At 47.5% G+C, this 25,323-nt stretch overlaps 1 pseudogene; it reads right to left on the bottom strand.

Annotated features, from left to right (window-relative positions):
• The window catches only part of LOC135518892 (ras-associated and pleckstrin homology domains-containing protein 1-like), a 132,889-nt pseudogene that overhangs the window by 71,321 nt on the left and 36,245 nt on the right, over window positions 1-25,323 (bottom strand).

Here is a 25,323-nt window from a genome sequence, read left to right as displayed (position 1 = left end):
CACTTACAATCTCTCTCTCTCTCTCTCTACCTACACTAACAATCTCTCTCTCTCTCTCTCTCTCCCTACACTAACACTCTCTCTCTCTCTCTCCCTACACTAACACTCTCTCTCTCTCTCTCTCTCTCTCTCCCTACACTAACAATCTCTCTCTCTCTCTCTCCCTACACTAACAATCTCTCTCTCTCTCTCTCCCTACACTTACAATCTCTCTCTCTCTCTCTCTCTACCTACACTAACAATCTCTCTCTCTCTCTACCTACACTAACAATCTCTCTCTCTACCTACACTAACACTCTCTCTTTCTCTCTCTCTCTCTACCTACACTAACACTCTCTCTCTCTCTCTCTCTCTCTACCTACACTAACAATCTCTCTACCTACACTAACACTCTCTCTCTCTCTCTCTACCTACACTAACAATCTCTCTCTCTCTACCTACACTAATCTCTCTCTCTCTCTCTACCTACACTAACACTCTCTCTCTCTCTCTCTCTCTCTACCTACACTAACAATCTCTCTCTCTCTCTCTACCTACACTAACAATCTCTCTCTCTCCCTACACTTACAATCTCTATCTCTCTCTCTCCCTACACTAACAATCTCTCTCTCTCTCTCTCTCTACCTACACTAACAATCTCTCTCTCTCTCTCTCTACCTACACTTACAATCTCTCTCTCTCTCTCTCTCTACCTACACTTACACTCTCTCTCTCTCTCTCTACCTACACTTACAATCTCTCTCTCTCTCTCTACCTACACTAACAATCTCTCTCTCTCTCTCTCTCTACCTACACTTACAATCTCTCTCTCTCTCTCTACCTACACTAACAATCTCTCTCTCTCTCCTCTCTCCCTACACTAACACTCTCTCTCTCTCTCTCTCTCTCTCCCTACACTAACACTCTCTCTCTCTCTCTCTCTCCTACACTAACACTCTCTCTCTCTCTCTCTCTCTCTCTCTCTCTACCTACACTAACAATCTCTCTCTCTCTCTCTCTACCTACACTAACAATCTCTCTCCCCTACACTAACAATCTCTCTCTCTCTCCCCCCTACACTAACAATCTCTCTCTCTCTCTCTCCCTACACTTACAATCTCTCTCCCTACACTTACAATCTCTCTCTCTCTCTCTCTCTACCTACACTAACAATCTCTCTCTCTCTCTACCTACACTAACAATCTCTCTCTCTCTCTACCTACACTAACACTCTCTCTCTCTCTCTCTCAATTCAATTCAATTCAATTCAAGGGGGCTTTATTGGCATGGGAAACATGTGTTAACATTGCCAAAGCAAGTAAGGTAAACAATAAAAATTAACAGTAGACATCACACATACAGAAGTTTCAAAACAATAAAGACATTGAAAATGTCATATTATATATATATATATATACAGTGTTTTTACAAGGTACGAATTTGAAAGGACACAAGATAAAATAAATAAGCATAGATATGGGTTGTATTTACAATGGTGCTTGTTCCTCACTGGTTGCCCTTTTCTCGTGGCAACAGGTCACAAATCTTGCTGCTCTGATGGCACACTGTGGAATTTCACCCAGTAGATATGGGAGTTTTCAAAATTGGATTTGTTTTCTAATTCTTTGTGGATCTGTGTAATCTGAGGGAAATATGTCTCTCTAATATGGTCATACATTGGGCAGGAGGTTAGGAAGTGCAGCTCAGTTTCCACCTCATTTTGTGGGCAGTGAGCACATAGCCTGTCTTCTCTTGAGAGCCATGTCTGCCTACGGCGGCCATTCTCAATAGCAAGGCTATGCTCGCTGAGTCTGTACATAGTCAAAGCTTTCCTTAATTTTGGGTCAGTCACAGTGGTCAGGTATTCTGCCGCTGTGTACTCTCTGTGTAGGGCCAAATAGCATTCTAGTTTGCTCTGTTTTTTTGTTAATTCTTTCCAATGTGTCAAGTAATTATCTTTTTGTTTTCTCATGATTTGGTTGGGTCTAATTGTGCTGCTGTCATGGGGCTCTGTAGGGTGTGTTTGTGTTTGTGAACAGAGCCCCAGGACCAGCTTGCTTAGGGGACTCTTCTCCAGGTTCATCTCTCTGTAGGTGATGGCTTTGTTGTGGAAGGTTTGGGAATCGCTTCCTTTTAGGTGGTTATAGAATTTAACAGCTCTTTTCTGGATTTTGATAATTAGTGGGTATCGGCCTAATTCTGCTCTGCATGCACTATTTGGTGTTCTACGTTGTACACGGAGGATATTTTTGCAGAATTCTGCCTACACTAACAATCTCTCTCTCTCTCTCTCTACCTACACTAACACTCTCTCTCTCTCTCTCTCTCTCTACCTACACTAACACTCTCTCTCTCTCTCTACCTACACTAACAATCTCTCTCTCTCTCTACCTACACTAACAATCTCTCTCTCTCTCTCTCTCTCTCCCTACACTAACTCTCTCTCTCTCTCTCCCTACACTAACTCTCTCTCTCTCTCTCTCCCTACACTAACTCTCTCTCTCTCTCTCTCTCCCTACACTAACAATCTCTCTCTCCCTACTCCCTACACTATGCTTCTCCCTACACTAACTTTCTCTTTAACTCCCAATAATGTCTCTGACTAACCTTCTCTCTCTCTCCCTACACTAACTCTCTTCTCTCCTCCCCCTACACTAACTCTCTCTCACACTAACTCTCTCTCTCTCTCTCCCTACACTAACTCTTCTCTCTCTCCCTACACTATCTCTCTCTCTCCCACACTAACTCTCTCCCTACACTAACTCTCTCTCCCTACACTAACTAACTCTCTCTCTCTCTCTCTCTCTCTCTACCTACACTAACTCTCTCTCTCTCTCTCTCTCCCTACACTAACAATCTCTCTCTCCCTACACTAACTCTCTCTCTCTCTCTCTCTCTCTCTCCCTACACTAACTCTCTCTCTCTCTCTCCCTACACTAACTCTCTCTCTCTCTCTCCCTACACTAACTCTCTCTCTCCTCTCCCTACACTAACTCTCTCTCTCTCCCTACACTAACTCTCTCTCTCCCTACACTAACTCTCTCTCTCCTCTCCCTACACTATCTCTCCCTACACCCTACACTATCTCTCTCTCTCTCCCTACACTAACTCTCTCTCTCCCTACACTAACTCTCTCTCTCCCTACACTAACTCTCTCTCTCTCTCTCTCTCTCTCTCCCTACACTAACTCTCTCTCCCTACACTATCTCTCTCTCTCTCTCTCTCTCTCCCTACACTATCTCTCTCCCTACACTAACTCTCTCTCTCCCTACACTAACTCTCTCTCTCCCTACACTAACTCTCTCTCTCCCTACACTAACTCTCTCTCTCTCTCTCTCCTACACTAACTCTCTCTCTCCTACACTAACTCTCTCTCTCTCTCTCCCTACACTAACTCTCTCTCTCTACTACACTAACTCTCTCTCTCCCTACACTAACTCTCTCTCTCCCTACACTAACTCTCTCTCCCTACACCCTCACCTCCCTACACACACTAACTCTCTCTCTCCTACACTAACTCCCTACCCTACACTAACTCTCTCTCTCTCTCTCTCTCTCCCTACTAACTATCTCTCTCTCTCTCTCTCTCCCCTACACTAACTCTCTCTCTCTCTCTACCTACACTAACACTATCTCTCTCCTCTCCCTACACTCTCTCTACACTAACTACACTAACTACACTAACTCTCTCTCTCTCTCTCCCTACACTAACTCTCTCTCTCTCTCTCCCTACTCTAACTCTCTCTCTCTCTCTCCCTACACTAATCTCTCTCTCTCTCTCTCTACCTCACTAACTCTCTCTCTCTCTCTCTCTCTCTCTACCTACACTCTCTCTCTCTCTCTCTCTCTCTCTCTCTCCTCACTAACAATCTCTCTCTCTCTCTCTCTCTACCGACCCTAACTCTCTCTCTCTCTCTCTCTCACTAACAATCTCTCGCTCTCTCACCATTTTTTACTTAACACATTTTCCTTCTTAACTTCTTAAATCGTTGTTAATTAAGGGCTTGTAAGTAAGCATTTCACTGTAAGGTCTACAGCTCTTATAATCGGAAAATGTGACAAATAAAATTTGATATTAAGATGCTAACACGGCTAGTGTGGTATATAGATGTATTTAGGAAAGGTGAAGAACAGAGGGTAGCCTACCTCTGTACTGCCCGGGGGGCCCTGATTGGACCCCTGTGGTGTGGGTGTTGCCCCGTCCTGCTCCGAGGGCCGGAGATAACTATCCAGGGAATCCATGCTGCTGGCCGACGCAGAGTTCACCGACGACCACGAGGACTGGGAGATGGAGCGGACCTCATGTTCACTGACCGTCCCCACGGAGCCTGTCCTGCGGTGGGTGTGGTGATGGGAGGCGGGCCTCCGCATGGTGGAGGAGGTGGAGGTAGAGCCACTAGCCAGGGAGTGGGAGCTCTGTCTGCCAGCCTCGTCCATACTGAGAGACGCCTGCTCCAGCTGGGCCGTGATATCATCCAGGTTGGAGGCCAAGGGACGGCGAGCTGCCACCGTGGAGGCTGGCGAGGCCCGGGTACTGGTAGATACATAGAGAGGTACTTTACTTTATTGAAGGTCAAACACAGCAGCAAAATAAATACATAAACTGTACAATAAAAACCTAAGTCTGATCGAAGATCAATCAATACATTTGCTAAATTGAAAAATAATCAATAAATGAAACAAATAAATACCACAACACAACAGTGACATCAAAGACGTCTTCAACATAAATATATCCACAGTTCAGTAACCTTACCTACTAGAGGCACTGCCCCCACTGCTGGAGGTGCCACTGCCCCCCGCGCCACCATGCCCCTTGGTGCCACGGCCCGCGGGGGGTTTCTGGCGCAGCTTGGCATCACCTGGCACACCCAGCCTGTTCTTGCCACTATTGGGCTTGCCGATGGTGCTCAGCTCCTGCTCTATGGAACACAGGTCTGCCATCAGGGAATCCAGGTCTACACCTTCTCCACCCTTGTTCAAAGCCTCTGGAAGAAGAACATAAACAACATAAACAACAACATAAACAACAGCATTAACAACAAAAACAAAAAATATAGCTGCAAGCAGCCATGTCGGGGTTCAAGCTTTGGAACCATACCACCACCACCAGGACAAATTGTACACATTTCCTTAGGATGAGCTACTTCTGTACTCTTTACCACACTTGACAAATATCAGAACTCAAAATCAAACAGAACAACATGCTTTTGATGTATTTTGGACCATTTTCAATAATGTTGACTATTTTAAATGCCTTTTTTCTCCAAAAGAATCTTGGGATGCACATCTTCAAAATTAATATTTTCCCAAGATTCTAGCGCAAAACAATATGGCCGCTATAAGCCAATGAGCTTGTGATAATTGTTTTTCCTGTCCAACAGTGCCACCGTGCTAGCAAACAAACATACCCCACAGGTCAGCTAGACTGACATCCCTGAGCATGTGTGCCAAATTCCATGACTCCGAGCCAATCTTTTTACATTTATTTACCATTATTGAAGTAGTCAAGTCAGTTAAGAACAAATTCTTATTTACAATGACGGCCTACCCTGGCCAAACCCAGATGATGCTGGGCCAATTGTGCGCCACCCTATGGGACTCCCAATCATGGCTGGATGTGATACAGCCTGGATTCGAACCACTGAGATGAAGTGCCTTAGACCGCTGCGCCACTCGGGGGCCCAGCTCAAACAGATCAAAAACTGTATATAAAAACTATGTGCCCGATATAGATATAGCGATATATATAGATGTAGAGATATAGATAGATACATATAGATATAGATAGATACATATAGATAGATACAGATAGATATAGATAGATATAGAGAGATATATAGATACAGATAGATACAAATATAGATAGATATAGATAGAGAGATATATAGATAGAGAGATATATATAGAGAGATACAGATAGAGATATATAGATAGATACAGATATAGATAGATATATAGATACAGATATAGATAGATATATAGATAGATACAGATAGATATATAGATAGATATAGATATAGATAGAGAGATACATAGAGATAGATACAGATATAGATAGAGAGATATATAGATACAGTGCCTTGCGAAAGTATTCGGCCCCCTTGAACTTTGCGACCTTTTGCCACATTTCAGGCTTCAAACATAAAGATATAAAACTGTATTTTTTTGTGAAGAATCAAAAACAAGTGGGACACAATCATGAAGTGGAACGACATTTATTGGATATTTCAAACTTTAACAAATCAAAAACTGAAAAATTGGGCGTGCAAAATTATTCAGCCCCCTTAAGTTAATACTTTGTAGCGCCACCATGGATGGAGCCAAATACAGGACCATTCTGGAAGAAAATCTGATGGAGTCTGCAAAAGACCTGAGACTGGGACGGAGATTTGTCTTCCAACAAGACAATGATTCAAAACATAAAGCAAAATGTACAATGGAATGGTTCAAAAATAAACATATCCAGGTGTTAGAATGGCCAAGTCAAAGTCCAGACCTGAATCCAATCGAGAATCTGTGGAAAGAACTGAAAACTGCTGTTTCACTGAGCTCGAGCTGTTTTGCAAGGAGGAATGGGGAAAAAATGTCAGTCTCTCGATGTGCAAAACTGAAAGAGACATACCCCAAGCGACTTACAGCTGTAATCGCAGCAAAAGGTGGCGCTACGAAGTATTAACTTAAGGGGGCTGAATAATTTTGCACGCCCAATTTTTCAGTTTTTGATTTGTTAAAAAAGTTTGAAATATCCATTAAATGTTGTTCCACTTCATGATTGTGTCCCACTTGTTGTTGATTCTTCACAAAAAAAATACAGTTTTATATCTTTATGTTTGAAGCCTGAAATGTGGCAAAAGGTCGCAAAGTTCAAGGGGGCCGAATACTTTCGCAAGGCACTGTATAGATAGATAGATATAGAGAGATATATAGATATAGATAGATACAGATATAGAGATACAGATATAGAGAGATATATAGATATAGATATAGGTAGATATATAGATATAGGTAGATAGAGAGATAGATATAGATATAGAGATATATAGATAGATATATAGATAGAGAGATATAGATAGAGAGATACAGATATAGATAGATACAGATACATAGAGATAGATACAGATACATAGAGATAGATACAGATACATAGAGATAGATACATAGAGATAGATACAGATACATAGAGATATATAGATACAGATATAAATAGATATATAGATATAGGTAGATATATAGATATAGGTAGATAGACAGATATATTGATAGATATATAGATATAGAGAGATATAGATAGATAGATAGATAGATAGATAGATAGATAGATAGATAGATAGATAGATAGATAGATAGATAGATAGATAGATAGATAGATAGATAGATAGATAGATAGATAGATAGATAGAGATATATATATAGCGAGATAGTTATAGATACAGAGAGATAGATGTATAGAGATAGATATAGCGCAGTCATGTAAAATATGAACATCCGTGTCTCATGTATATGCATTTATGTGCCAAGTCACGCCCACTTGAATGTCCATTGGTCAGTACCATGTTGTTTGAGTTGCTAGCATGAGAAATATTGCGTTGTGAGACCTTGGTCCATAAATGCCACGTATCAAGTTCTGTGAGCCATGACCAGCCTTTTTTTAAGCATAGTCGTTTAGACAGGTTACCTTGGAGCTCTTGGGCATAGAGATGGTGGTCTGCTTGAAACTTAGGAATTACAGACTGGGTCAGGGAGAGGTTGAAAATCACACTACAAACGATCACCCTCATGCTCTTAAAGGAAATCATGAATGTCATGGATATATTGGAATTAGTGGATATATGGAGACGTAAATACCCTGGTGAGATATACATGGAGGTTTAATATCCTGACCTAGTGAGATATACATGGAGGTTTAATATCCTGACCTAGTGAGATATACATGGAGGAGGTTTAATATCCTGACCTAGTGAGATATACATGGAGGAGGTTTAATATCCTGACCTAGTGAGATATACATGGAGGAGGTTTAATATCCTGACCTAGTGAGATACACATGGAGGAGGTTTAATATCCTGACCTAGTGAGATATACATGGAGGTTTAATATCCTGACCTAGTGAGATATACATGGAGGTGTAATATCCTGACCTAGTGAGATATACATGGAGGTTTAATATCCTGACCTAGTGAGATATACATGGAGGTTTAATATCCTGACCTAGTGAGATATACATGGAGGAGGTTTAATATCCTGACCTAGTGAGATATACATGGAGGTTTAATACCCTGACCTAGTGAGATATACATGGAGGAGGTTTAATATCCTGATCTAGTGAGATATACATGGAGGAGGTTTAATACCCTGACCTAGTGAGATATACATGGAGGTTTAATATCCTGACCTAGTGAGATATACATGGAGGAGGTTTAATATCCTGACCTAGTGAGATATACATGGAGGAGGTTTAATATCCTGACCTAGTGAGATATACATGGAGGAGGTTTAATATCCTGACCTAGTGAGATATACATGGAGGAGGTTTAATATCCTGACCTAGTGAGATATACATGGAGGAGGTTTAATATCCTGACCTAGTGAGATATACATGGAGGAGGTTTAATACCCTGACCTAGTGAGATATACATGGAGGAGGTTTAATACCCTGACCTAGTGAGATATACATGGAGGTTTAATATCCTGACCTAGTGAGATATACATGGAGGTTTAATATCCTGACCTAGTGAGATATACATGGAGGAGGTTTAATATCCTGACCTAGTGAGATATACATGGAGGAGGTTTAATATCCTGACCTAGTGAGATATACATGGAGGAGGTTTAATATCCTGACCTAGTGAGATATACATGGAGGAGGTTTAATATCCTGACCTAGTGAGATATACATGGAGGTTTAATATCCTGACCTAGTGAGATATACATGGAGGAGGTTTAATATCCTGACCTAGTGAGATATACATGGAGGAGGTTTAATATCCTGACCTAGTGAGATATACATGGAGGAGGTTTAATATCCTGACCTAGTGAGATATACATGGAGGAGGTTTAATATCCTGACCTAGTGAGATATACATGGAGGAGGTTTAATATCCTGACCTAGTGAGATATACATGGAGGAGGTTTAATATCCTGACCTAGTGAGATATACATGGAGGAGGTTTAATATCCTGACCTAGTGAGATATACATGGAGGAGGTTTAATATCCTGACCTAGTGAGATATACATGGTGAAGGCTTAATCAAGCTAGTCACCTTGACTACTTTCTTATGCCATTCTCTCTGGCTCCAAACGTTTAAAAAGTGTTGATAGGGGACAGGAGGAGGTCGGACCATTAGATAATTACCATATACATTACTCTTACAGAATTTCCACATGGGCGAGGATATTGGAAATTGAATCCAAGCCTATTGGATGATAACTTGTTTTTAACCAGGACAGAGGTATTTATAATGGAATTTTTCAGACATAACATAGGTACAGCAGATCCCCTTATTGTATGGGACACTTTTAATTATGCCTTTAGAGGCCATGCAATTCAGTACTCTATAAAACAAAAGCAATTTAGATCAAAAGAGTCTTAACAAAGGAAATGGAAGGACAGTACAGTTAGACAGCAATAAAAACTGTACCATAGAGGCTCAGAACACGTTAGAGGAAAAATAAATGGAGGAACTTATTCCAGAAAGATCCAGTGTAGAGATTATAAAAAATAAAGCGAACTGGATGGAATATGGGGAAAAATGCACCAAATGATTTTTTCAATCTTCAATATAGAAATGCTACCAACATTTTTTTATTAAAACTTGATACAAATGATGGAGTCACGCATGATTCACCAAATGATGGAGTCACGCATGATTCACCAAATGATGGAGTCACGCATGATTCACCAAATGATGGAGTCACGCATGATTCACCAAATGATGGAGTCACGCATGATTCACCAAATGATGGAGTCACGCATGATTCACCAAATGATGGAGTCACGCATGATTCACCAAATGATGGAGTCACGCATGATTCACCAAATGATATTTTGAAAGAGGAAGTAAAGTACCTCATCCTCCATACACCCGTTCTGCCGGTCACATTCTGTTAACTTCTTATGGCTGCAGGGGCAGTATTGAGTCGCTTGGATGAAAAGGTGCCCAGAGGAAATGGCCTGCTCCTCAGTCCCAGATGCTAATATATGCATAGTATTATTATTATTGGATAGAAGACACTCTGAAGTTTCTAAAACTGTTTGAATCATGTATGTGAGTATAACAGAACTCATATGGCAGGCAAAAACCTGAGAAGAAATCCAAACAGGAAGTGAGAAATCTGAGGTTGGTCGATTTTCAACCCAGCCCCTATTGAATTCACAGTGGGATATGGATGAAGTTGCACTTCCACGAGATGTCAAACGTCTTTAGAAACTTGAATGAGGCTTCTACTGTGATGTGGGGCTGAATGAGAGCTGAATGAGCCAGGTGTCTGGCAGAGAGCCAAGGGCTGGTCACATGATAGCGACCTGCGTTCGTTCCATTGCTTCTCTACACACAAAGGAATTCTCCTTTTGGAACGTTATTGAAGATTTATGATAACAACATCCTAAAGATTGATTCTATACTTAGTTTGAAATGTTTCTAAGACCTGTAATATTACTTTTTGATGCTGGACCTGCACGAGCGTTTGGATTTGTATACCTAAGCCCTAACAAAAGTAGCTACTTGGACATAAATAATGGACATTATCGAACAAATCAAGCATTTATTGTGGAACTAGGATTCCTGGGAGTGCATTCTGATGAAGATCATCAAAGGTAAGGGAATATTTATAATGTTATTTATGATTTCTGTTGACTCCAACTTGGCGGAGAATTTAAAACAAATTCTGAGTGCCGATTCAGACAGGTTTTCCTAATCCCAATCAGACAGGTTTTTTTTACATTGGAGATTATATAAGACTAGTTCTGGAAACAATAGAAGACTATGAAATATCAAGGAAACCAGGCTGGGTCTAGGGTATAGACTTGCCTAGTCAAATAAATGTCAAATAAAAGGTTAAATTTAAAAAATGATAAAATAGACATCATTCTCTATTAGTGCCTCTCTGTTCTCATAGGCCGATTATATATGGACAACATCGTTTCTATTGGTCTGTTTGTCAGTGTCAGCAGTGTAGGATACCCTGTCATTTGTTGTATTAAAACAGATTCTGCTAATGTCTCCAGTCATACAAAATGTAGTAGAATTGCATGAAATGTGTTGAAAAAAGAAAGAGGGAACTTCTCCACACTCTACACGCTCAGCCATGCAGTGAACTGTCTTTTTCTCAAACAGTTATTGATTATTAACCTAAATTATGACTTTCCAATCTACTCATCACATTGGGAATACCAGGCGCTCTTACACACATCTGCAAATGTGATGCTGAATGGAATGGGGCATTATAAAGGTGCATTTTTATGGTAAACATCAGCTTCCCAAAACAAACGATTCAACCTATGGTTGCTCGGTTTTTAAATCAGAAAGCAACATCACTCCTAAAATGTCTACTGTATGTTCACAATATTCTCCCTGAAACTCCATCAGACAGCCACTGTGTCCACCGCACAGGGAGAGGAGTCCGAGCCCTGCCCTAAGGCGAGGAGTCCGATCCCTGCCCTGCCCTAAGGAGAGGAGTCCCAGCCCTGCCCTAGGGCGAGGAGTCCCAGCCCTGCCCTAAGGCGAGGAGTCCCAGCCCTGGCCTAAGGGGAGGAGTCCCAGCCCTGGCCTAAGGGGAGGAGTCCCAGCCCTGCCCTAAGGGGAGGAGACCGAGCCCTGGCCTAGGGCGGGGAGTCCCGGCCCTGCCCTGGCCTAGGGCGGGGAGTCCCGGCCCTGCCCTGCCCTAGGGCGGGGAGTCCCGGCCCTGCCCTGCCCTAGGGCGGGGAGTCCCGGCCCTGCCCTAGGGCGGGGAGTCCCGGCCCTGCACTGCCCCAGGGCGGGGGTCCCGGCCCTGCCCTGCCCTGCCCCAGGGCGGGGGTCCCGGCCCTGCCCTGCCCTGGGCGGGGGGGTCCCGGCCCTGCCCCAGGGCCCTGGGGCCCCGCCCCCAGGGCGGGGGTCCCGGCCCTGCCCTGCCCTGGGGCGGGGGTCCCGGCCCTGCCCCGCCCCAGGGCGGGGGTCCCGGCCCCCAGGGCGGGGGTGCCCTGCCCTGCCCTAGGGCGGGGGTCCCGGCCCTGCCCTGCCCCAGGGCGGGGGTCCCGGCCCTGCCCTGCCCCAGGGCGGGGGTCCCGGCCCTGCCCTGCCCCCAGGGCGGGGGTCCCCGCCCTGCCCTGCCCTAGGGCGGGGGTCCCGGCCCTGCCCTGCCCCAGGGCGGGGGTCCCGGCCCTGCCCTGCCCTAGGGCGGGGGTCCCGGCCCTGCCCCGTCCTAGGGCGAGGAGTCCCGGCCCTGCCCCGTCCCAGGGCGGGGGTCCGAGCCCAGCCCTGCCCCAGGGCGAGGGTCCCGGCCCAGCCCTGCCCTAGGGCGAGGGGTCCCGGCCCTGCCCCGTCCCAGGGCCCTGCCCTGCCCCGGGCCCAGGGCGAGTCCCGGCCCTGCCCCGTCCCTAGGGCGGGGGTCCCGGCCCTGCCCCGTCCCAGGGCGGGGTCCCGGCCCTGCCCTGCCCTAGGGCGGGGAGTCCCGGCCCTGCCCTGCCCTAGGGCGGGGAGTCCCGGCCCTGCCCTGCCCTAGGGCGGGGAGTCCCGGCCCTGCCCTGCCCTAGGGCGGGGAGTCCCGGCCCTGCCCTATCCTAGGGCGAGGAGTCCCGGCCCTGCCCTATCCTAGGACGAGGAGTCCGAGCCCAGCCCTGCCCTAGGGCGAGGAGTCCCGGCCCAGCCCTGCCCTAGGGCGAGGAGTCCCAGCCCTGCCCTAGGGCGAGGAGTCCCAGCCCTGCCCTAAGGCGAGGAGTCCAATTTGTCCTGATTGTGGCGCTGTGGGGCCATAGCTTGAACCACGCCATGGCTGATTGCAGCTATATTATGTACATTTTATTTATACCGTTGATGTTGTACATGGAGAAGCGGTTGCAGAAGTTAGCCATGTTGGTCTCCTGTCTGAGAGGGGCTTTCTGAGGGGCCTTCTGGACTGTCTCTGGTCTCCCATCATCCAGACTCTGTACAGAGGAGAGGACACAGACACAGTATACACCACAAGCATATGAAAATACTACCCACTAAGGTAGTTATGATGCTGAAAATACATGGTAACAAAACAATCCATATAACGTCACTAAATGTCCACATAATGTATTAGTTAGTTACCCGATAGGGTTAGTTATCTGTGGGGGTTAGGGTTAGTTATCTGTGGGGTTTTTAATTTTACCATTATTTTAGTAGGCAAGTCAGTTAAGAACAAATTCTTATTTTCAATGACGGCCAAGGAAAAGTGGGTTAACTGCCTGTTCAGGGGCAGAACGACAGATTTGTACCTTGTCAGCTCGGAGGTTTGAACTTGCAACCTTTATGTTACTAGTCCAATGCTCTAACCACTAGGCTACCTGCTTCCCTAAGTTAGGGTTAGCTGCCTGTGAGAGTTAGCTGCCTGTGAGAGTTAGCTGCCTGTGAGAGTTAGCTGCCTGTGAGAGTTAGCTGCCTGTGAGAGTTAGCTGCCTGTGAGGGTTAGCTGCCTGTGAGGGTTAGCTGCCTGTGAGGGTTAGCTGCCTGTGAGGGTTAGCTGCCTGTGAGGGTTAGCTGCCTGTGAGGGTTAGCTGCCTGTGAGGGTTAGCTGCCTGTGAGGGTTAGCTGCCTGTGAGGGTTAGCTGCCTGTGAGGGTTAGCTGCCTGTGAGGGTTAGCTGCCTGTGAGGGTTAGCTACCTGTGAGGGTTAGCTACCTGTGAGGGTTAGCTACCTGTGTGAGTTAGGGTTAGTTACCTGTGAGGATTTGTTACCTGTGTGAGTTAGGGTTAGTTACCTGTAAGGGTTAGTTACCTGTGTGAGTTAGGGTTAGTTACCTGTAAGGGTTAGTTACCTGTGAGGATTTGTTACCTGTGTGAGTTAGGGTTAGTTACCTGTAAGGGTTAGTTACCTGTGTGAGTTAGGGTTAGTTACCTGTAAGGGTTAGTTACCTGTGTGAGTTAGGGTTAGTTATCTGTTAGGGTTAGTTACCTGTGAGGGTTAGTTACCTGTGTGAGTTGGGGTTAGTTACCTGTGTGAGTTGGGGTTAGTTACCTGTGTGAGTTGGGGTTAGTTACCTGTGTGAGTTGGGGTTAGTTACAGTGCCTTAGCTTCGGCCCCCTTGAACTTGAGTTTCAGGCTTCAAACATAAAGATATAAAACTGTATTTTTTTGTGAAGAATCAACAACAAGTGGGACACAATCATGAAGTGGAACGACATTTATTGGATATTTCAAACTTTTTTAACAAATCAAAAACTGAAAAAGTGGGCGTGAAAAAAAAACAGTTTTATATCTTTATGTTTGAAGCCTGAAATGTGGCAAAAGGTTGCAAAGTTCAAGGGGGCCGAATACCTTCGCAAGGCACTGTACCTGTGTGAGTTGGGGTTAGTTACCTGTGTGAGTTGGGGTTAGTTACCTAGGTGCGTTGTGGTTAGTTACCTGTGTGAGTTGGGGTTAGTTACCTGTGTGAGTTAGGGTTAGTTACCTGTGTGAGTTAGGGTTAGTTACCTGTGTGAGTTAGTTACCTGTGTGAGTTGGGGTTAGTTACCTGTGTGAGTTGGGGTTAGTTACCTGTGTGAGTTGGGGTTAGTTACCAGTTAGGGTTAGTTACCTGTGTGAGTTAGGGTTAGTTACCTGTGTGAGTTAGGGTTAGTTACCTGTGTGAGTTAGGGTTAGTTACCTGTGTGAGTTAGGGTTAGTTACCTGTGTGAGTTGGGGTTAGTTACCTGTGTGAGTTGGGGTTAGTTACCTGTGTGAGTTGGGGTTAGTTACCAGTTAGGGTTAGTTACCCGTGTGAGTTAGGGTTAGTTACCCGTGTGAGTTAGGGTTAGTTACCCGTGTGAGTTAGGTTTAGTTACCCGTGTGAGTTAGGTTTAGTTACCCGTGTGAGTTAGGGTTAGTTACCCGTGTGAGTTAGGGTTAGTTACCCGTGTGAGTGAGTTAGGTTAGTTACCCGTGTGAGTTAGGGTTAGTTACCCGTGTGAGTTAGGGTTAGTTACCCGTGTGAGTTAGGGTTAGTTACCCGTGTGAGTTAGGGTTAGTTACCCGTGTGAGTTAGGGTTAGTTACCCGTGTGAGTTAGGGTTAGTTACCTGTGTGAGTTAGGGTTAGTTACCTGTGTGAGTTAGGGTTAGTTACCTGTTAGGGTTAGTTACCTGTGAGGGTTAGTTACCTGTGAGGGTTAGTTACCTGTGAGGGTTAGTTACCTGTGAGGGTTAGTTACCTGTGAGGGTTAGTTACCTGTGTGAGTTAGTTACCTGTGTGAGTTTATCCAGCTCTCCCAGCCAGGGTTAGTTACCTGTTAGGGTTAGTTACCTGTGAGGGTTAGTTACCTGTGAGGGTTAGTTACCTGTGTGGGTTAGTTACCTGTGTGGGTTAGTTACCTGTGTGGGTTAGTTACCAGTTAGGGTTAGTTACCAGTTAGGGTTAGTTACCAGTTAGGGTTAGTTACCTGTGTGAGTTAGGGTTAGTTACCTGTGTGAGTTAGGGTTAGTTACCCGTGTGAGTTAGGGTTAGTTACCCGTGTGAGTTAGGGTTAGTTACCCGTGTGAGTTAGGGTTAGTTACCCGTGTGAGTTAGGGTTAGTTACCCGTGTGAGTTAGGGTTAGTTACCCGTGTGAGTTAGGGTTAGTTACCAGTGTGAGTTAGGGTTAGTTACCAGTGTGAGTTAGGGTTAGTTACCTGTGTGAGTTAGGGTTAGTTACCTGTTAGGGTTAGTTACCTGTGAGGGTTAGTTACCTGTGAGGGTTAGTTACCTGTGAGGGTTAGTTACCTGTGAGGGTTAGTTACCTGTGTGGGTTAGTTACCTGTGTGAGTTAGTTACCTGTGTGAGTTTATCCAGCTCTCCCAGCCAGGGTTAGTTACCTGTTAGGGTTAGTTACCTGTGAGGGTTAGTTACCTGTGAGGGTTAGTTACCTGTGTGGGTTAGTTACCTGTGTGGGTTAGTTACCTGTGTGGGTTAGTTACCTGTGTGAGTTAGGGTTAGTTACCTGTTAGGGTTAGTTACCTGTTAGGGTTAGTTACCTGTGAGGGTTAGTTACCTGTGAGGGTTAGTTACCTGTGTGGGTTAGTTACCTGTCAACCTTTACCTGTGTGAGTTTATCCAGCTCTCCCAGCCAGGGTTAGTTACCTGTTAGGGTTAGTTACCTGTGAGGGTTAGTTACCTGTGAGGGTTAGTTACCTGTGTGGGTTAGTTACCTGTGTGGGTTAGTTACCTGTGTGAGTTAGTTACCTGTGTGAGTTTATCCAGCTCTCCCAGCCAGGCTCCAAACATCTTGTCTAGATCCTGATCTTCTTTATCACTGTCCTCCTCTCCTCCATCTGTGTGGTCCAGGTCTTCATCTGACAGCTGCTCCATCTGAAACACACACACAGGGTAAAGTTCGCTACCGGTTGACGAGCGTGTCAGTCCCTCTCATTCATCTCCAATGGGAACCCAGCATCTCCATGGTAACATCCCTGGAGCAAGTCCACCAAACTGACGAACCCCTGACCATCACAGCATATGGGTCATTCCAAGTCCACCTGACTGACGAACCCCTGACCATCACAGCATATGGGTCATCCCAAGTCCACCTAACTGACGAACCCCTGGTCATCATAGCATATGGGTCATTCCAAGTCCACCAAACTGACGAACCCCTGGTCATCACAGCATATGGGTCATCCCAAGTCCACCTAACTGACGAACCCCTGGTCATCACAGCATATGGGTCATTCCAAGTCCACCAAACTGACGAACCCCTGGTCATCACAGCATATGGGTCATCCCAAGTCCACCTAACTGACGAACCCCTGACCATCACAGCATATGGGTCATTCCAAGTCCACCGAACTGACGAACCCCTGACCATTGACTTCAATCGATGTCTTTGTGTCTCCAGAACCTATCAAATCTCTTGCTCCAGCTATATAATCATCCATCCATGTTTTCAACCTTTTAGACACTGGGCATCCCAAACCTTTGAGTGGCCACAAGTACAGGAGGATGGTGGATAGTCTCCCCGTCTGGAAGTGAGAGAATATCGCATTTTCAAACACCTGAAAGCTTTTTCATGCAATCTAGAGCCATAATCATTATGCTGAATTATATGTAAAAATATATAAAAAATAAATGTTTATATTTCTGCATATCTAAACGTTCGTCTTGAGCCGTCTGTATCCTCCTGACAAAATCTGGGTAACGTGAGAGGAACGTGAGTCTTATTCAGTACATTTAGTTAGTGCTTTATTAGTCGACCAACCTTACCGGCACGCCAGCTAAAATACAGGCAGCCGACAAAATAACAGAAACACCTGAGTAAATGAGAGATACAAGCAGGTATCAAGCCATCCACAGGACACGAGTGGTCACTCAATGGTTGGATGAGCATGAAAACGATGTACGCCTCAGTCACCAGATCTCAACCCAATAAAACACTTATGAGAGATTCTGGAGCAGTGCCTGAGACAGCGTTTTCTACCACCGTCAACAAAACACTAAACAATTTAATTTCTCGTGGAAGACTGGTGTCGCAGCACCCCAAAGTAATGGACTGCCGTTTCTCTTTGCTTATTTCAGCTGTTCTTGCCGTAATGTGGACTTGGTCTTTTACCAAATAGGGCTGTTTTCTGTATTCCACCCCTACCTTGTCACAACACATCTGATTGGTTCAAACACATTAACAACAAAAGACATTCCACAAACTCACTTTTTATAACCTTCCCTCTACTCCTACCCCAACCTACCCTCTACTCCTACCCCAACCTACCCTCTACTCCTACCCCAACCTACCCTCTACTCCTACCCCAACCTACCCTCTACTCCTACCCCAACCTACCCCCTACTCCTACCCCAACCTACCCCCTACTCCTACCCCACCCTCTACTCCTACCCCAACCTACCCTCTACTCCTACCCCACCCTCCACTCCTACCCCAACCTACCCTCTAGTCCTGCCCCAACCTTCCCTCTAGTCCTGCCCCAACCTTCCCTCTAGTCCTGCCCCAACCTTCCCTCTAGTCCTGCCCCAACCTTCCCTCTAGTCCTGCCCCAACCTTCCCTCTAGTCCTGCCCCAACCTTCCCCCAAAGCATCCAACCTTCCCTCTCCTCAATCTGTTATTCCCTTCCCTCGCTATGACTGTCACTGTCAATGGGACATCTTTGTGCTGATGTTTAGATTCTGTGGCTGTTTCAGTATTTCACTGTGACTGATGTCTCCAGTTTCCACCTTTAGTCCCCGCCATAGCTGCAGAACGAGGAGCATCTCCCCCTCCCTGTGAGGAACGAGGAGCATCTCCCCCTCCCTGTGAGGAACGAGGAGCATCTCCCCCTCCCTGTGAGGAACGAGGAGCATCTCCCCCTCCCTGTGAGGAACGAGGAGCATCTCCCCCTCCCTGTGAGGAACGAGGAGCATCTCCCCCTCCCTGTGAGGAACGAGGAGCATCTCCCCCTCCCTGTGAGGAACGAGGAGCATCTCCCCCTCCCTGTGAGGAACGAGGAGCATCACCCAGCTGAGGGTAGCCATTCCTGTGACCCTGATGACCCGAGAAGGAGTACGACACATTGAAACGCAAACGGGGATGACAGAATGGGCGGACATGATACTTTCCCTCAGTGACCCTCCATGATCCTGGCTGCTGAGCCCGAGGTCAGGGGTCACGGCCCTGGGGTTAACTGTCGCCATAGGAGAGCATCAGAGGCATTAGGAACAGGGTGGGGTTAATACTTAGAAGCTCTCAGGTCTGGTGGTGTTCATTAAATGTAGTGTAGGCTTCTTCTTCAGCAGTGGGAAAAGGACAGGAGAACACAGGGCCTAAACATCCTGTTCTCATCCTGTCGTAAACCAGCTGAAGGACAGGAGAACATGGGGCATCTACTTGTAACCTGTGTGGTTTCTCCTCTCCTGGTCTACCTGTGTGGTTTCTCCTCTCCCGATCCACCTGTGTGGTTTCTCCTCTCCCGGTCCACCTGTGTGGTTTCTCCTCTCCCGGTCTACCTGTGTGGTTTCTCCTCTCCCGATCTACCTGTGTGGTTTCTCCTCTCCTGATCTACCTGTGTGGTTTCTCCTCTCCTGGTCCACCTGTGTGGTTTCTCCTCTCCTGGTCTACCTGTGTGGTTTCTCCTCTCCTGGTCTACCTGTGTGGTTTCTCCTCTCCTGGTCTACCTGTGTGGTTTCTCCTCTCCTGATCTACCTGTGTGGTTTCTCCTCTCCCGATCTACCTGTGTGGTTTCTCCTCTCCCGATCCACCTGTGTGGTTTCTCCTCTCCCGGTCCACCTGTGTGGTTTCTCCTCTCCCGGTCTACCTGTGTGGTTTCTCCTCTCCCGGTCCACCTGTGTGGTTTCTCCTCTCCCGGTCTACCTGTGTGGTTTCTCCTCTCCCGATCTACCTGTGTGGTTTCTCCTCTCCCGATCTACCTGTGTGGTTTCTCCTCTCCTGATCTACCTGTGTGGTTTCTCCTCTCCTGGTCCACCTGTGTGGTTTCTCCTCTCCTGGTCTACCTGTGTGGTTTCTCCTCTCCTGGTCTACCTGTGTGGTTTCTCCTCTCCTGGTCTACCTGTGTGGTTTCTCCTCTCCTGATCTACCTGTGTGGTTTCTCCTCTCCTGGTCCACCTGTGTGGTTTCTCCTCTCCCGATCTACCTGTGTGGTTTCTCCTCTCCCGATCCACCTGTGTGGTTTCTCCTCTCCCGATCCACCTGTGTGGTTTCTCCTCTCCCGGTCTACCTGTGTGGTTTCTCCTCTCCCAGTCTACCTGTGTGGTTTCTCCTCTCCCGGTCTACCTGTGTGGTTTCTCCTCTCCTGATCTACCTGTGTGGTTTCTCCTCTCCTGATCTACCTGTGTGGTTTCTCCTCTCCTGGTCCACCTGTGTGGTTTCTCCTCTCCTGGTCCACCTGTGTGGTTTCTCCTCTCCTGGTCTACCTGTGTGGTTTCTCCTCTCCTGGTCTACCTGTGTGGTTTCTCCTCTCCTGGTCTACCTGTGTGGTTTCTCCTCTCCTGGTCTACCTGTGTGGTTTCTCCTCTCCTGGTCTACCTGTGTGGTTTCTCCTCTCCTGGTCTACCTGTGTGGTTTCTCCTCTCCTGATCTACCTGTGTGGTTTCTCCTCTCCCGAAACTGTTTTGTCCCCCCTCACCCATCTACACACAATACCCCATAAAAACAAAGTGAAAACATGTTTGTTTTTTTAATTGAAAATGTATTTGAAACTGAAATACAGAAATGTCTAATTTACATAAGTATTCACACTACTAAGTCAATGCATTTTAGCATGACCTTTAGCATGACCTTTAGCAGGGATTACAGCTGAGAGTCTCTCTCAGTATCTTCAAATTCATCACATCTGGATTGTACAATATTTGCACATTATTCATTTAAAAAATATTCAAGCTCTATCAGGTTAGTTTCTGATCATTGCTAGACAGACATTTTCAAGTCTTGTCATAGATTTTCAAGCCGATTTAAGTCAAAACTGTAACTAGGCCAGTCAGGAACATTCAATGTAGTCTTGGTAAGCAACTCCAGTGTTATTGTCCTGCTAAAAAGGTGAATTCATCTCCCGGTGTCTGTTGAGAAGCAGACAACCAGGTTTTACTCGAGGATGTTGCCTGTGCTTAGCTCTATTCCATTTCTTTTAATCCCTAGCCCTTGCCGATGACAAGCATACTCATAACATGATGCAGCCACCACCATGATTGAAAATATGAAGAGCGGTCCTCAGTGATGTGTTGGATTTTCCCCAAACGTAACACTTTGTATCAGGACAAAGTTCAATTCTTTTTTTCCAGTTTTACTTTAGTGCCTTACTACAAACAGGATGCAGGTTTTAGAAAAGATTTCTCTGTACTGGCTTCCTTTTCTCTGTCATTTAGGTTAGTATCGTGGAGTAACTACAATGTTGTTGATCCATCCTCAGTTTTCTCCTATCACAGCCATTAAATTCTGTAACTGTTTTAAAGTCACCATTGGCCTAATAATTGTAATTGTATGTGTGGGGTGAAGAGATGAGGTAGTCATTCAAACATCATGTTAAACACCATTATTGCACAGAGAGTCCATGCAACTTCAGCACATTTTTCCTCCTGAACCTATTTAGCCCATAGCCAAAGGGGTTGAAAACTTTGAGTCAAGACATGTCAGCTTTCCATTTTTAATGAATGTGTCGAAAAACACATTTCCAGTTTGACATAATTCTTATATTATTGTGTGTCAACCAGTGCCAAACCATGTCTGAATACATGTCTGAATACTTTCTGAAGGCTCTGGACATCATATACATCTGAGGCACAAACAATACCGACACCGAGGCAATACCGACACCGAGGCAATACCGACACAATACCGACACCGAGGCAATACCGACACCGAGGCAATACCGACACCGAGGCAATACCGACACCGAGGCGTAACTGAAACAGAGGCAGTCTCGCTGTGAGACGCAAACAGCACTGAAACCGAGGCAGTCTAGCTGTGAGACGTAACTGAAACCGAGGCAGTCTAGCTGTGAGACGTAACTGAAACCGAGGCAGTCTAGCTGTGAGACGTAACAGAAACCGAGGCAGTCTAGCTGTGAGACGTAACAGAAACAGAGGCAGTCTAGCTGTGAGACGTAACAGAAACAGAGGCAGTCTAGCTGTGAGACGTAAAAGAGGCAGTCTAGCTGGTAGACGTAACAGAGGCAGTCTAGCTGGTAGACGTAACAGAGGCAGTCTAGCTGGTAGACGTAACAGAGGCAGTCTAGCTGGTAGACGTAAGGCTCAGAGAAAGGAAAGGAGTTTCATATTGACAGGCCGTAATACACTTCAACCAATGAGTCAGACGTGGTTCCGTTAACGGAGACAGAGATATGACTCTCCAGACGTCCTAGCAGAGGAGCCGGCGGACTGGATACTGAGTAATAAAGCAGGGAATGTAGTGAGCAGTGCACAGTATTCACTAGCTCTATCATGCACTGGAGTCAGTGGGTGCATCCCAAGTGGCACCCTATTCCCTATGTAGTGCACTACTTTTGGCCAGGGCCCTATGGCACCCTATTCCCTATGTAATGCACTACTTTTGGCCAGGGCCCTATGGCACCCTATTCCCTATATAGTGCACTACTTTAGACCAGGACCCTATGGCACCCTATTCCCCAAGTAATGCACTACTTTTTTTGGCCAGGGCCCTATGGCACCCTATTCCCTATGTAATGCACTACTTTTGGCCAGGGCCCATAGGGAGTGCACTATATAGGGAATAAGGTGCTTTTAGAGACCGACCAGTAGAGGCTCCTCCGCACTGCAGCAGGAAACACTAGACTAGAGGGTTTTCTGTCTCCTGAACTGTCTCAAAGACACCAGGCCATAAATCAATCCTCTCAACCTCTGCCTGAGGTAGCCTCCAGACGTGACGTTTGGCATTCAGGCCAAGGAGTTCAATCTTGGTTTCATCAGACCAGAGAATCTTGTTTCTCATGGTCAGAGTCCTTTAGGTGCTTTTTGCCAAACCGAGGACTGAGGAGTGGCTTCTGTCTGGCCACTCTACCATAAAGGCCTGATTGGTGAAGCAGAGATGGTTGTCCTTCTGGAAGGTTCTCCCATCTCCACAGAGGAACTCTGGAGCTCTGTCAGAGTGACCATGACCAAGGCCCTTTTTGGTACCATTCCCCAGATCTGTGCCTCGACACAATCCCGTCTCGGAGGTTTACGGACAATTCCTTCGACCTCATGACTTGGTTTTTGCTCTGACATGCACTGTCAACAGTAGGACCTTATAAAGACAGGTGTATGTCTTTCCAAATCATGTCCAATCAATTGAATTTACCACAGGTGGACTCCAATCAAGTTGAAGAAACATCTCAAGGACGATCAATGGAAACAGGATGCACCTGAGCCCAATGTAGAGTCTCATAGCAAAGGGTCTGAATACAGTATCTTTTTACTATTTTAAATACATTAGGGGGAAAATGACGTGGCGGCGGTGCTCTCCCTAGCCTGACGTGGTGGTGCTCTCCCTAGCCTGACGTGGTGGTGGAATTCTCTCTAGCCTGACGTGGTGGCGCTCTCCCTAGCCTGACGTGGCGGCGGCGCTCTCTCCAGCCTGACGTGGTGGCGCTCTCTCTAGCCTGACGTGGCGGCGGCGCTCTCTCCAGCCTGACGTGGTGGCGCTCTCTCTAGCCTGACGTGGCGGCGGCGCTCTCTCCAGCCTGACGTGGTGGCGCTCTCTCTAGCCTGACGTGGCGGCGGCGCTCTCTCTAGCCTGACGTGGCGGCGGCGCTCTCTCCAGCCTGACGTGGTGGCGCTCTCTCTAGCCTGACGTGGCGGCGGCGCTCTCTCCAGCCTGACGTGGTGGCGCTCTCTCTAGCCTGACGTGGCGGCGGCGCTCTCTCCAGCCTGACGTGGCGGCGGCGCTCTTCTAGCCTGACGTGGCGGCGGCGCTCTCTCCAGCCTGACGTGGTGGTGGCGCTCTCTCTAGCCTGACGTGGTGGCGCTCTCTCTAGCCTGACGTGGTGGCGCTCTCTCCAGCCTGACGTGGTGGCGCTCTCTCTAGCCTGACGTGGCGGCGGCGCTCTCTCCAGCCTGACGTGGCGGCGGCGCTCTCTCCAGCCTGACGTGGTGGTGGCGCTCTCTCTAGCCTGACGTGGCGGCGGCGCTCTCTCTAGCCTGACGTGGTGGCGGCGCTCTCTCCAGCCTGACGTGGTGGCGCTCTCTCTAGCCTGACGTGGCGGCGGCGCTCTCTCCAGCCTGACGTGGCGGCGGCGCTCTCTCTAGCCTGACGTGGCGGCGGCGCTCTCTCCAGCCTGACGTGGTGGTGGCGCTCTCTCTAGCCTGACGTGGCGGTGGCGCTCTCTCCAGCCTGACGTGGTGGCGCTCTCTCTAGCCTGACGTGGCGGCGGCGCTCTCTCTAGCCTGACGTGGCGGTGGCGCTCTCTCCAGCCTGACGTGGTGGCGCTCTCTCTAGCCTGACGTGGCGGCGGCGCTCTCTCTAGCCTGACGTGGTGGTGGCGCTCTCTCTAGCCTGACGTGGCGGCGGCGCTCTCTCTAGCCTGACGTGGTGGTGGCGCTCTCTCTAGCCTGACGTGGTGGTGGCGCTCTCTCTAGCCTGACGTGGCGGTGGCGCTCTCTCCAGCCTGACGTGGCGGTGGCGCTCTCTCTAGCCTGACGTGGCGGTGGTGCTCTCTCTAGCCTGACGTGGTGGCGGCGCTCTCTCCAGCCTGACGTGGTGGCGCTCTCTCTAGCCTGACGTGGCGGTGGCGCTCTCTCTAGCCTGACGTGGCGGTGGTGCTCTCTCTAGCCTGACGTGGTGGCGGCGCTCTCTCTAGCCTGACGTGGCGGTGGTGCTCTCTCTAGCCTGACGTGGTGGCGGCGCTCTCTCCAGCCTGACGTGGTGGCGCTCTCTCTAGCCTGACGTGGCGGCGGCGCTCTCTCTAGCCTGACGTGGTGGTGGCGCTCTCTCTAGCCTGACGTGGTGGTGGTGCTCTCTCTAGCCTGACGTGGCGGTGGCGCTCTCTCCAGCCTGACGTGGCGGTGGCGCTCTCTCTAGCCTGACGTGGCGGTGGCGCTCTCTCCAGCCTGACGTGGCGGTGGCGCTCTCTCTAGCCTGACGTGGCATTGTTCTCTCCCTAGCCTGACGTGGTGGTGCTCTCTCCCTAGCCTGACGTGGCGGTCTGGAATAGTGTGCTTGTATACAAACACGACATAGGAGACCCCTTCAAATGAGTGGATTCTATTTCAGCCACACCGGTTGCTGACAGGTGTATAAAATCAAGCACACAGCCATGCAATCTCCATAGACAAACATTGTCAGTAGAATGGCCTTACTGAAGAGCTCAGTGACTTTCATCATGGCACCGTCAGAGGATGCCACCTTTCCAACAAGTCAGTTCGTCACATTTCTGCCCTGCTAGAGCTGCCCCGGTCATCTGTCAGTGTTATTGTTAAGTGGAAATGTCTAGGAGCAACAACGGCTCAACCGTGAAGAGGAAGGCCACACAACGGGACCGCCGAGTGCTGAAGTGTGTAGCATGTCAAAATTGTCTGTACTTTGTTGCACCGAGTCCCAAACTGCCTCAGTGTCTGACCTCACTAATGCTTGTGTGACTGAATGGAAGCAAGTCCCTGAAGCAATGTTCCAACATCTAGCGGAAAGCCTTCCCAGAAGAGTGGAGGCTGTTATAGCAGCAATGTTCCTACATCTAGTGGAAAGCCTTCCCAGAAGAGTGGAGGCTGTTATAGCAGCAATGTTCCAACATCTAGTGGAAAGC

Source organism: Oncorhynchus masou, chromosome 29, assembly GCF_036934945.1.
Source record: "Oncorhynchus masou masou isolate Uvic2021 chromosome 29, UVic_Omas_1.1, whole genome shotgun sequence".
Taxonomy (NCBI): domain Eukaryota; kingdom Metazoa; phylum Chordata; class Actinopteri; order Salmoniformes; family Salmonidae; genus Oncorhynchus; species Oncorhynchus masou.
The sequence above is the reverse complement of the archived record's forward strand: the minus strand, read 5'-3'. Positions and strand labels throughout refer to the sequence as shown.